The following is a 13,721-nucleotide window of genomic DNA, read 5'->3' as shown; positions in this document are numbered from 1 at the left end:
TCCACACCTTGTCCAACCAACCTCCCAACCTGGGCGTTTCTTAAGGCCAAGGTCAGGTCTGAGGCACCCACATGGCGCATTAGCTGTGTGGCCAGATGCTGTGTGCATGCTCCCTGAGGATGGCTACACTGTGGGGACAGGCGTGGCCTCTGAGCAGGCCAGGGCCAGGATCAGGGCAGCCAGAGGCAGGTGAACATGAAATGACCTTGAATGAGGATTTGCGTTATCTGGCTTAATCCTCTCAACAGCCCTGCAAGGGGAATGCTAATCTCACCCTCACTTCACAGATGGGGAAACTGAGGCTCTGACCACACTGCCAGGATGTGGTGGAGCCTGGATTCCCTCCAGACTTGCCTGACTCCAATGCCCCTGCTCTCTCCACTAGGGTGGGTGCCTATGGTTCACATAAACCTTTCTGGAACAACGCAGGGGTCACTAACTGGAGGAAAGGAAGGACTAAAGCGTCGCAAGGTGCTGGTCAGTGCAGGTTGCCTCACATTCCAGTGCATGGCCTCCAGGGGGCACTCTTGTAATAGCACAGGTTCCTCTCCTTGCCCCACCCCAGGGTCTAGCGGGTTAGGAGCAGGCAGGGCAGCATTAGCCTCCCAGGAAGAGCTACCCTAGGCTTCAGGCCCACTTAGGGAGAAGACAGTTTTGAACCTTAGGTTGCCACATCATTTCAGAGGCACCCAAACCTCTGTTTCCTCCACGCTACTCCTCCCCCCAGATCCCTGCCCCCAAGCATCCCCACGTGGGCGCACCGAGGTGTCTGAAGCACCTCCATTCTGGCCTTGTCTCAGCCTACAGTGCAGTCTCCAGCAGGCTCCAGTGGAAGGAATGTGCCAGTAAACCTGTGTTCTAGGGCCCCCTCTGCTACCTAAGGAGGCAAACCCTAGGTTGGGCCCAGAGGGGATCCTGGGGCGGGGCTGTGAGGGAGCCTGGAGCTGGTGGGGAAAGGACACCTGAGGAGGGAACCTGGAGGGCAGCTGCAGATGGTCAGAGCCGAGCGGGGTGGGGGCACCTCAGCCAAGGGGCTGAGGGTCATCTGGGGACACAGGGCTGCCTGATTCTGCCCACAAAGGCATCTACGCATCAGGGCTGTCAGAACTGCCCAGGTGGGCTACCTTGGACTTACCTGTGGAGAGGCTGTAACAGGGTCAACCCCACAGGCAGAGGCCAGTGTCAAAGGTCAGCCAGACATCTTGGGCTTTGCTGGGGCCAGTTGGGGGAGTAGGGTATTTCCGAGGCCTGGGACCCCAGAGGTCAGCCACCAGCTCCCCTTGCCAAGTTCAGATCCTGGTGAGAGCCCCTCACTGCCCAGCCCCTTTCCACCTCCCCCCAGACACCTGAGCTCGGGTCCCATGGCGCAGCAGATGGGAGGGGAGAGGGAAGCCACTGAAGGCGGAGTTCATGGAGGACATGTAGGCGCCCATGGAGGGGAAGACCAGCCAGTCGCCCACGTCCAGCTCAGGCAGCTGCACCTCCTTCAACAAGAGCTTGTCAAAGGCATTGCACGAGGGGCTATAGAGGGTGCAAGAGAAGAGCGGCAACTTGGGGCGGAGGTCCTGCAGGGACATGGTGGCGGGGGGGTGGGGATCAGAGAAGGGAGACACCCCCTCTTCACTCCCCAGCCTGCAGGGCATGCCCGCAGGGCACCAGAGGGAAGGTACCAGCAAAGACTCTGTTATTCGCCCACTCTGACCAATTCCTGAGTGGTCCCTATGTGCCAGGCACTGTTCTTGATCCTGTCCTCATGGAGCTTATGCTCTAGAGACATACTCCTGCCCTGCCAATTCACAAGTGCAGACACAGATGGGACCTCAGTTTTCCCATTTATAAAGTGGGAAGATTTTATTTAACAATCACTCAAAATACCGGGACTCAAACCTGGCTGCACTGCAAACGCCTGAGGATAGTGTCAGGGTCCCAACCCATGAGAAGTTCCGGTATCAATGGTCTGTGGCATGATCTGGGCACAGGGGTATTTTAAAGTTTCCCAGATGATTCTAATGTGAAGCAAAGTTTGAGAATCTCTACTTCCTAAGTCTCCTGCATCTCCAAGATTCAAGGACTCTGGAACCACATAGCGACACAGAGAAATGCACAGGGAAACACAAACAGCCAAACAGCTGCACACACACCCCTCCACAGACCCATGGACCTGGACACCCACCTTCCTGCACAGGTGTAAATCGACAGGCCCACACAGAGAAATGCACACACACAGAAGTGCACCTGCCAATACACACAGACACACGTACACATCCTGGTACATGCACGAGGTGTGACAATCTGTCAAGCCACCGAAAATCTGAGATCTTTCGCCTCTCCCCCTGGCAGCAGGGAGCCCTGCCCAAAGAGGGCTGGACTAGGGGCTCTCAGAGTCTGGGAGGTGCCAGAGCCACAAAAAGTTCTCCTTACCTTCACCACAATGGGCATCCTGGGTTCAGGCTCCCTGAGAAAATGCAGAATGTGCCGTAGTGGCCGTTGTTGAGATAGAACAGCAGCTTCCAGTAGCCTCCTGAGAGCAGGCAGATGACAGGACCGAGCTGTGCTCAGCCAGGTCTCACCGCTGACCCTCAACACCCGAGCCCAGCACCCTTGGGGGAGGCCTGACCCTCTGACCAGCGCTGGATAACCCCTGTTCCCTGCTCCAGGAGTCTTCTCTGAACCCATGCGCGGTTGGGGCCTGTCCTCTGCTCTCCCACTGCCCCTCTGCTCCCCGCAACAGGGTGTTGCCCCTCTTCCTCCTCTCCTCATAAGAATAATCTAACTAACATACCATGAGATACAGCCCAGGCATTGCCCTAAGCTCTCTACATTTATTAAGCTATTTAACTTGTAACTACACTCTGAGTAGGTACAATGAGCCCTGGTTTACAGTTGAGAAAACTGAGTCTCATCAGAAATCACACAGGAGACTGTGGCAGGTCTGAGATTTGTCCCCAGGTCGCAGGTCTCAGGTACTCTGCCCTCACCTTAGACCAGTTTCCCTGAGCCCCTGCTGCATGAGTCAAAACTGGGAGCAAACGGCCTCTTCACGACCTAATTCCATCATGGTTGCTCCTCAGTGATGTGCTAATTTGTCAATTTCCTTCCTCAAAGGGGTGCCTGTGTAAACCACATGTTCTTGGTGCTCTGGCATCTGGGGCCTTGCTGACCGTGGAGAGACTGCTCCTCCCTGGCCTGGTTAATTCCTAGAGATAGCAAACGACTGCCTTACAAGAGCGCCTTTCCTGTGCAAGCCAACCAACCCAGCGTCCACACCGCAAACTGCCTCCTAGATGGAGCTCCCAGAACTTGAGGCACTACCTCTGGCTAGTGGCCCCAGGGCAGTCCTTACCCCCACAACCCGCTGAAATTGCTCAAACTAGCCAGTCCCACACCTGCCGATCCAGCTCACCCTGCCTCACCCACTCCTATCCTTGAAAACCACAGTAGAGGCTCTGGCCTGGCTTTCCCCTTTGTCCTTCTGCCCGCTGAACCACTCCGGTCCTTCCCCTTGTGGCCCTGTGTGGCCTACCATGCCTCTGGTTTCTCCAGACGAAATTTGTGAGTAATAACCTCTCCTTCATGACAGTTATTTCCATGTCTTACATAACCTGATTAGAACAAAAACAGTGCCCAACTCTGACAAGCACAGGGTACAGCACAATTGTCACCTCCCTCCATCTAAACGTTCTGCCTCTATTGATGTTACCGAAGTAAGCATGTGGCAGCTTTCTCTCCAGCTCCATCATACTCCTGATGCATATTGAGCTGGTGGTCACCTATGACCCCCAGATCCTTTGGACAGGACCTACTACCAAGCCGGTTTCTTCACAACCACTCTTCATCTGTTCTTAGAACACTGCTTTCTTGAATCTAAACTCAGGATTTTGTGCTGATTTCTTTTAACATTTGTAGCATTTCATAACATTTGGGCATTTATATGCCCAGATCTTTCTGAATATTGTTTTTTCTGCCCCCTCCCCAGTGTACTTCCCACCATCCCCTCCCTGCTTTCTTAGCTGCCGTCACCGATCCCATCTCCTGTAGCCACAGCCCCAGTTGTCCCTAAACTAGTTGGTCACGAGAGGTAGTCAAGACATCCCTAAGGTCAAGAGCCCAACTCTGCTTGGCATGTAGTACAAGTCCAAGTGCACCAGTGTTTGAATCAGACAGACCCAGGTCCAGCTGCACCACTAGCTAGCTGTGCTGCCTCAGACAAGTTACTTCCTCTCTCTGAGCCTCACTATCTCTACCTGTAAAATGGGAATGCCCCAAAATTATTTCACAGGGTTGTGGAGCAGAAATGAGAGAAAATATGTTTTTCACACATAACAGATACTTAATAATTGGCATCTCTTGTTATTGTGGAAATAAAAATAACAGGCCCCTAGGGACTTCCCTGGCAGATCAGTGGTTAAGACTCTGCGCTTCCACTGCAGGGGACACGGGTTCAATCCCTGATCTGGTAACTAAGATCCTGTATGCCATATGGGTCGGCCAAAACACACACACACACACACACACACACACACACACACAAATTACCCCTTACCATAATAAAGATATAAATTTTAAAAATAATAATTATAAGCCCCTAATACTTAGACTTTTGTTAAATGATGGCTTGAAATCATATGCTTCCTATCACAATAATCTTTAATGAGACATTTTGTGAAGAAATGGCAATCGGCTGAGACAAGTGCCTTAGGGATTACAAAGTTGTGGGCCGATCATTTGTCAAAAAGGATAAGGGAGGGGATTAAAGCAGGTTATAAATATTTACATGTCAATTATCATAAAGCCACAGAGAATAAAAGCACTAAGCCAGCGGGAGACATCTATTCTCCATCTCATCATGAAATGGAGTTTCTGGTTAGCTCACTGTGAGAAAAGCAAACCCACCCCACTCCTGCTGCAAAAATAACAATCAAAAAACTCTCCTGTGGTGGTTAACCTCAATTGTCAAAGGTTTACCATTACCCTATAGATGTCACCCTTAACCTTCAGGCCATGACAACAACGATAGTGCCTTCTTATATTTGTTGTAAGAATTTGTATTTACTCACTATATTTTTGGTATAAGAATTTGCACCTGTTAGAAAATGCCTGCTGGATGAATTTAAGGTGCACACCAGCAGGATGGTGTCTGCGACCCTCATGGGCTGTGTTTTGTAACTTTACCCCCATAAACACAAAATAAATCCATTGGCTGCTTAGGAATAATGAAGACCCTTTGTCTTGGTTCTCACCTCCCAGTCTATTTCAGAACAACAAAATATTGATACTAACAGGTTCATTCCTAGACCCAATTTGAAGCTTGTTTCCTGCTAATTAGCGGCCCAGGGTTGGAGCCCAGACTCCCTGCCCATCCTCTCCCCTGAGGGCCGGGGAACGCCTGGATAGTGCTCTGCCCACCCACTGGGCTCCAGCACAGCCTTCCTGGCAATCATGCGATCATGCAGACAGACGCTGCGTGGAAGCGGCCGGGCTCTGCGATGACCTCGATGCCTCTCCCCTAGGGAAAGTCCTAGGCCAGGGCGGTGTTGATCACTCCCACCATCTGCAGAGATAGGACCCAGAGCCTAATGTGGCCAGTCCCTCTGTGGCAGCTTTACCTGCATGGTGTCCCTTCATTCCCATGACAGCTGTGTGGGAGCTGTGTGCCATTTTACTAGGGAGGAAACGTAGAAACTGTGGCCCAGAGTGGGGAGGTAACTTGTCCAAGGGCACACAGCACAAAGCACTCTGAGATGTCTGAATTTGGAACCATTTAAATTAATAGTCAGTGAAGATGAAATGTTCCCTGGGTCTCAGGGATAGCAAACTTCTACCTGACTGTAGCTTAACCGGGGATAGCAACTAACATGTCTAAAGAAAGACACGGAGCCAGATATGCACGTGCTCATATATGCACACAGGCTGTGTAAGTATAGTCAGACAAATCCCAGCTATATACGCACATACGACTCACAGTTCCACGAGCTCCCCAAACACACACACTCTGTCCCCTAAACCCAGGCTGGGACACCTGGCTCCCTCTCGCCCTCCCCTCTCACCTCCTCAAACTTAGAGTCAGAGCCCTCCTCTCCAGGGAAGCCCCCTCCGATGTCCAGGAGACTCACGTCATGCCTGACCCTGCAGCCCATCTCAAACACGCGCCGGCAGTTGGTGATGGCCTGTGTAAAGCTATGGGGTGCCTGGCATCTTGAGCCCTCGTGGAAGCTGAACACATGTTGAGTGACATGTAGAGAAACACATGTGAAAAAGCAAGGGTCAGTAGGAAGACAGACAGGGTCAGAAACACCGACACATGGGCATCCTTGAGTTGGGGCACTCACGTTTGGGTGGCGGTCACCTCTCTTAGCAGGCCCCTCCTAGTGCCTCATTGCAGGGGCTCCCTTTCTCTTCCATCTTGGAAGGACTGTGCTCAGAACCCCGAATCCCCATGCTGGAGGGCAGGGTGGGCTGAGGAACCAATCAGGGCTGGGTAGGGTGAGGCCAGTGCAAAAGTCCAGGGGGTGCCACAACACTAAGGAATCAAGATAAAGAACATTTAATGCGATCTTGTAAAGAGCAACATTGATTCAGAAACATCGCTAATGAATAAAACATTAAAAATGTAAATAGGGACTTCCCTGGTTGTCCAGTGGGTAAGACTCGGTGCTCCCAAAGCAGGGGGCCCGGGTTTGATCCCTGGTCGGGGAACTAGATCCTGCATGCATACTGCAACTAAGAAGCCCGCATGCTGCAGCTAAAGATCTGCGTGCTGCAACGAAGATCCCGCATGCCACAACAAGGACCCGGTGCAGCCAAAATAAATACATACATACATACATAAATATTAAATGAATAAATAAATAAATAATGTAAATAAAGACAAGATTGGTAATAGTAATTGAACCCTGAAGCAAAAGGAAAAATCAGAAATGTCAATCCTGCCTTCAGTTAAAATTTTGATATTTTCCTCATTATGAATTTTTTTGCATTATTTTTTATTTTTTCAAATATTGTATTAAAATGTTATTTATCTAGAGTACTGAGTGTTTTAACGTCCCCTTAAATTTTTCACCCAGGGCCTATGCCTCCTTTGCCCCACCCTAATCCCAGATAAGATCCAGGCTCTTTGCTGAGCACAGATGGAGCATCACGAGGTCCAGAGGGGCCTCAGCTGACCGGAGGGTGTCCAATAAGGTGGAGATCGACAGTGGAAGCCAGGACTCCTGCCTCCCAGGCAGGGAAAGCCAGTGCGCTCATCTGGTTCCAACCATCGCCAACCCCAGGTCTCTGGTGGACTTCAGCATACGTTCACACACCTCCAGGTTGGCCCAAACTTGGCGCTCAGGGCAAGATGCTCTCACTGTCCTGGGTCCACAGCCGGAGGACCAGCCTGGGAGAGGGGTGCAAAGGATGCCAGGGGTTCTTAGGCACATGAGCCCCGATGCCCCCGACCCAACCTCCCTCCAGCTTCCCACCCACCCCCGCCTAGTTCCTCTGGACTGCCCAGCCATAGAGTCCCAAGGAGTGAACACACTCACTACTTACAGACTTCTGTCCAGGCAAGAAAAAGCAGGAAAAGGATAAAATTATAAATACACCTTCCATAGGTCTCCATGTTACAGGATCAGAGATGTTAAATAACTTTCCCAGGATCACACAGCATGAGACAAATGAAACCGAAATGTGAGCCCTGGTCTCCCCGACTCTAATACAAGTGCCTTTTCCATGATGTCGCCTAATGCCAGACCGCCTGATGCTAGGCTCTGCCTAGTGTCTATGCAGACACAGGCAACGTTTATTTAGCACCAATGTGCACCAGGGAAGGCATTGGGCCACTGACCCAAATTCTTGTACTTTGCTGCTTGGGCCTGTGCCAGTCACCGTATGGGACCACCTTCATCTGGTTCCTGCAGCCCAACTCCATCTGCTGGAGTCCCAGGCTTGAGGTCCCTTGCTCTACCTGTCTCCACCTGTTTGCACCGCCCCTCCTCCACTGGTCTCACCTGGCCCCAGGGTGGTGCTGGGCCACCTTGATTAGCTCCCCCTCACTGTTGAAGGTCAGGAACCGCACCCCATGGCGGGCAGCGTACTAGATGTGCGAGACAGGCTTGCAGGGGTTGGCATAGATGATACGAGAGGGGGCCACGCCCAGGCCCAACCCCTGCTCCAGCTCCACCTGGCATGGGTAACAGCCAGAGCAGGGGGCTGCCTCACTGCCCTTTACTCTTTGTGGACAGGAAGCCTGGGCATGAGTAAAAGGGGCTGCCCTTGACTGAACCCCTACTATGCAGTGCGCTGAGCACAAATTGTGCTCTTTAAGCTTCTAGACTCTTCTAAGGAAAGTATAGTTGGCGCCATCTTCAAGAGGAAGGAACTGAGGCTCAGGTGAAATGGTTGTGCCAGGACAGGAACGGGTTCTGTGGCTTCAAGCTTGTGCTTCCACTCATTGGCTCAGGCTGTCTGCCTTAGTCACGCGGACCAGTGGGAGGTTGACCACACCCATAGTTCATTCATTTATTCCTTCCCAAACAATTGAGGATTATGAGTGTCATCCCCTGTTCAAGGTGCTGCAGTCCCCACTCCAGGACCCCTGGCAACTGGCCTTTTTTTCCCAGGAAGTGTCAGGCCCGTGAATGAGACAATTGGCCTTGGGCCCAGGCTCACCTGGCTGGCACAGTCGAAGCTGGTGCCCAGGGCGGCCAGGACACGCAGCACCCAGGGGCTGCTGTTGCACTACACCACATAGAAGGGTAAGACCCGAGGCAGGGCCTGGCGGAAGACCTGATGGCAGCGGGCCAGCATGCCCAGGTCAACCACCATGAAGGGGTCTTGGCGATCCTGCCAGCACAGGGAAAGAGGAAGAGAAGGCTGGGTAGTGGGTTATCTCATCTAATCCTCAAAACAACTCTATGCAGTAAGTACTATTGCTGTTGCCATTTCAGAGATCGGGAAACAAAGGCTCAGCCCAGATCTCAGGGGCCAGGGCAAATACCACCCCAGGCTGTCCCTCCAAACCTCGGCCAGCCCTGCCTGCTCAGCCCAGACCTCCCAGGCCCCAAGAACTAACCCTCCTTTGTCACCCACACGACAGGATCACAGGTGAAGTCAGACTCCAGTTATAAGTGAACATCAGAGACAATCAGAGTAGAGGGACCCTGGGAACCGGCGTCCACCCTTCCCACTTCACAGATGGAAACACCGAGGGGCCCAGAGGTCTCCAGGAGACTCAGCAAACCTGGAGGGGGTAGAATCAGGACCTCAGACTCTAATCACGGGCCGGTTCCACTGCCTCAGAGCAAGAGCTGGTCTCTCCTGGTGCTGTGCCTCTGCCCTCCACGGCAGATTTAAATACCTCGCTGGAAGTTTCTCCAAACAGAAAAGTGAGCCTATCTGCATCACTCAGTGTCCAGTCACGTCCCTCCTCCCTGGACCCGCCCTCGCTCTCCATGTGGGCTGCTGAGGTCTCTATGACCTCTTGTCCCTCCCAGGCTGGAGCCATCACCTTGGGGCTGCCCACCCTCTAGGATGTCAGCCGTCACTTCCTGCAGGCTCACACCCCGCCTCTGTGCTGTGACCAGAGAGCCTCCTTGCTGTTCCAGGAAGGCAGCTCAGCAAGGAGCCGGCTCCTGCCCTGACTCTTCTTTTCTGCCAGCCCTGCCTGGCCTTCTGCTCACTTGCGGCCTCCAACCCTTTTCCCTCCCACCAAGGGTCAATGCCCCCTGCCTCCCATCCCCCTTAGGCTCTGGGAGCTTAAACATCTAGGAAGGGGCAGCAGGTAGAGCCTGGATTGGAGGGAGGAACTTGCTGCAGGACCAGGACAAATCCCTTAACTTCTAGAGCCCTATTAATCCCATCTGTGCTTCCAAACAAGACAGTAAAGTCCAGGCTTTTACAGAGACCCCCACCTACTCTCACCCCAGACTGATTCAGCTGGAACTGACTTCTAGCTCTGCTTCTTAGATGCTGTAAGTTCTTGGGCAGATGACCTCACCTCTGGGGGCCTCAAGATGGGGATAAACCAGCAGGTGGCCGTGAGGATTAAATGAGAGGAAAAGAGTTTAGCCAGGTGCCAGCATATACCAGTAATCATGATAATAGCAACAAGAATGGCCAATATTACTAAGCCCTAAATAAGTGTCAGGCATTACGCTGAGCACTTTATATGGGTCAGTCATGGAGTCTTCACAGCAGCTTATGAGGCATATTCCACCCAGAGCCAGCTACACATTTGTGGGACCCTGGACAAAGCGAATCTGTGTCAGATGGGTGACCCCCATGGGGTTGCAACCTCAGCACCAGGACGAGCTCAGTACCTGGATTAATGGTGGACAAGACGCTCCTGGTGAGTTGCCTACCCAACATGCGGGGTGTCGCCAGCCTGGGGTGAGGACAGCTGCCACCTTGCCCTGCAGTGAGACCTGTGAGGCCATGTGCCTGACCCCAACTTCTTGGCTCTAGGCAAATCCATATGGATAGAGCTGGCCCCGACCAGATCCCCACCAAGCAGTGGAGCCCAGCCGAAAACTGTTCCCCCCCAAGCCATGGTAACTCTCCTACCCCTGCTCTGCCCACAGTGACAGGTACATGGGTGAAGCTCAGACTGCTGCTAATGTGTGACCATCAGAGCCCCGTCAGAACCAGAAGGGACCTAGGCTCCTTTTTCACCTCCTCTCCCATCCTGTACATGAGAAAGCTTAGAGGCCAGAAGGAGAAAATGGCCAAAAGTCCCCTGGAGAGCTGGTGGTGGACCTAGCCTTCAGGCCACCTCCACATGCTGCAGATCCTGGGTGGGATCTGATTCCGGGTCCACTGCCCTGGAGGATGTATTGGCCTCTGCTTATGTGCTGATTCTTGCCTTTCTCTGTGGGTTTAAATATTTCTTTGAAAATCTCTCTAAATGGGAAAGTCAATCACACCCCATCAGGCCATGGGGCTGGGCCACATCAACCTCCTCTCACACCCTTCCCACCCACCACCTGGGCCCCTCGTCTCCTTGTCTCTCTACCTTCCCATGCAGGCTGCCAGGGCTCACTCTGTCACCTGCTTGTCTCTCCCAACTGCCTCCACCAACCCAGGCAGCCCCTCCTCCTTCAGGCTGGACCCACCTGTGTGGTTCCTGGGCCTCTCTTGACTGCTGCTTAGCCCAGACCTGGGTGGCGGAGGTACTGAGGATCTCAGGGATACAGAACCTGGGCCCTCAGTCCTACCCCTGCAGCAGCTTGAGGAGGAAGGCCCTGTGTCCCTTGAACTCAAGAAGACAGCTGGGGACACAATTTAGCTTGGAGGGAGATCAGTTAGGGTCTAAGCAGGAAAATAAAGCCACTTCAGCTATTCACAACAGAGACAATTTAATGCAGAGGATTGTTTCCACAGGTGATGGAGCAGCTGAGGGCCGAACAGGGAACAGTGAAGCAACCTGGATCCTGGCAGGAAGTTATTCCCATGCCTGGACTGGAGGGGCGAAGGGAAAAGTGATGTTCCCCAAACCGGAGTCGGAGGACACTTAGTGGAAGTTGGAACCACGGAGACACAGCAACTGCCTAGGAAGCTACCTGGGACAGAGAGGTGGAGGAGACACAGCCTGGTTTCTCCTGTGGCCTCCCAGCCTCATGCCAGTGCCCTCCAGTGGCTGACCCCTGCCAGAAGCCAGCCCCACTAGGAGATGGGACAGAGTCAGGGAGGGACAGAGAATGGATGGGGAGGGGGGCAAGCAGACCCAGGATGATCACAGGTGCTTGGAGGCTCCTTACAGGTAGAGACATTTACCTGAGCCCTCGAGGGTGAGAAGGTGCCAGCCAGGCCAATACTGGGCAGAGCATTCCAGGTGTTGGTAACTGCTGGTGCAAAGGCTCAGTGGTGGGAACAAGCTTGGGCCCCAGGAGTAGAAAGGAATGTAGCGGTGGAAGAAAGGAGGTGGGAATTTGCTGGGCTTCAAAGTCGATGTATAATACAAGTCAAGTATTAGCTTGATATTACAGATGTGAAAATGGGGAGGAGGGTGCAAAATGTGGCATCCAGCATACAAAGAACCCTTCTAATAAGATGATCTCAAATCCAGACCTGATCTCGAGCGAGCTAGACACTTGCAGATGGAGAGGCTTTCAGTTCTGAACCAGCTCCCCCTTTCCTTCTAAATGCCCAATCCCGAGGAATGCTCCTTGTCCATTTCCCAGCCTCGCCAGCTATATACACCACCCTGGTGATGTCTGCGCTGTCTCTCCAGAGCTGCAGTGCTTGTTTTCTTGGCTTGTGTGTTCCCTTTGCTGGGAACACTCTTCCAGCACATGTTCAAATCATGCTTTCTTTTGCTTACAGGAATCATTTGTTCAGGGTTAAATTCAAGAGTGGGTCAGCTCAGTTGCTGAGGCACCAAAACACCCAGGAAATTAAGGGAGAGAAGAAAAGCCAGAGAAGAAAACTGAATGTCACCAGAACTCAGTAAGAGATTGGAAGTCAAACTTTGGTAGGTCACACGGGGTGAGGTGACACTCATGTAACCACTTCTCATAATCACCCTGGCTTCAGGAGTGTGTGGGTGTGGTAAACTGCAGGGCTTTTGCTTTGCAAGAAAGCCTGCAAGTTTGGGCAGAGCTGAATTGCTTAAGACAGAAGGGAGAGGTGGGGTCACCAGCAGGGCCTCCTGTTACCAGCAGGATCATACTTCTACCCTCTCTCTGTACAACTTCCTCTGAATGAATGTTAAACAGGTATTTAAGGAACATTTATTTAATGCTGGAACCATGGGATATCCACATGTAAAAGAATGAAGTGGACTGCTACTTCATACCATACATAAATGTTAACTCAAAGTGGATGAAAGACCCAAATATAAGAGCTAAAACTATAAAACTCTTGGAAGACAAGATAGGAGTATATTCACGACGTTGGATTAGGCAATGGTTTCTTAGATATGGGGAGACACTGTTAACGTATACGGGATTTCTTTCTGGGGTGACAAAAACATATAAATATTAGATTGTGGCAATGGTTGCACAAAACCGTGAAGATACAAAAAAAAAAACAAAACAGAATTGTACACTTTAAATGGGTGAAATGTGTGGTATATGAATATCTCAAAATATGTTTTAAAAAAGAATATTCATACCATGTTCTTGGATTGGAAGAATCAATATTGTGAAAATGGCTATACTACCCAAAGCAATCTACAGATTCAATGTAATCCCTATCAAACTACCAATGGCATTCTTCACAGAATTAGAACAAAAATTTTTACAATTTGTATGGAAACATAAAAGACCCTGAATAGCCAAAGCAATCTTGAGAAAGAAAAATGGGGCTGGAGGAATCAGGCTCCCTGACTTCAAACTATACTACAAAGCTACAGTAATCAAGACAGTATGGTACTGGCACAAAAACAGAAATATAGATCAATGGTACAGGATAGAAAACCCAGAGATAAACCCATGCACATATGGTCACCTTATCTTTGACAAAGGAGGCAAGAACATACAATGGAGAAAAGATAGCCTCTTCAATAAGTGATGCTGGGAAAACTGGACAGCTACACGTAAAAGAATGAAATTAGAACACTCCCTAACACCATACACAAAGATAAACTCCAAATGGATTAAAGACCTAAATGTAAGACCAGACACTATAACTCTTAGAGGAAAACACAGGAAAAACACTCTTTGACATAAACCACAGCAAGATCATTTTTGACCCACCTCCTAGAGTAATGGAAACAAAACCAAAAATAAACAAATGGGACC

This window comes from Lipotes vexillifer, unplaced genomic scaffold (genome assembly GCF_000442215.2).
Source record: "Lipotes vexillifer unplaced genomic scaffold, Lipotes_vexillifer_v1.1 scaffold1261, whole genome shotgun sequence".
Lineage (NCBI taxonomy): Eukaryota > Metazoa > Chordata > Mammalia > Artiodactyla > Lipotidae > Lipotes > Lipotes vexillifer.
This window is presented reverse-complemented; position numbering follows the sequence as displayed.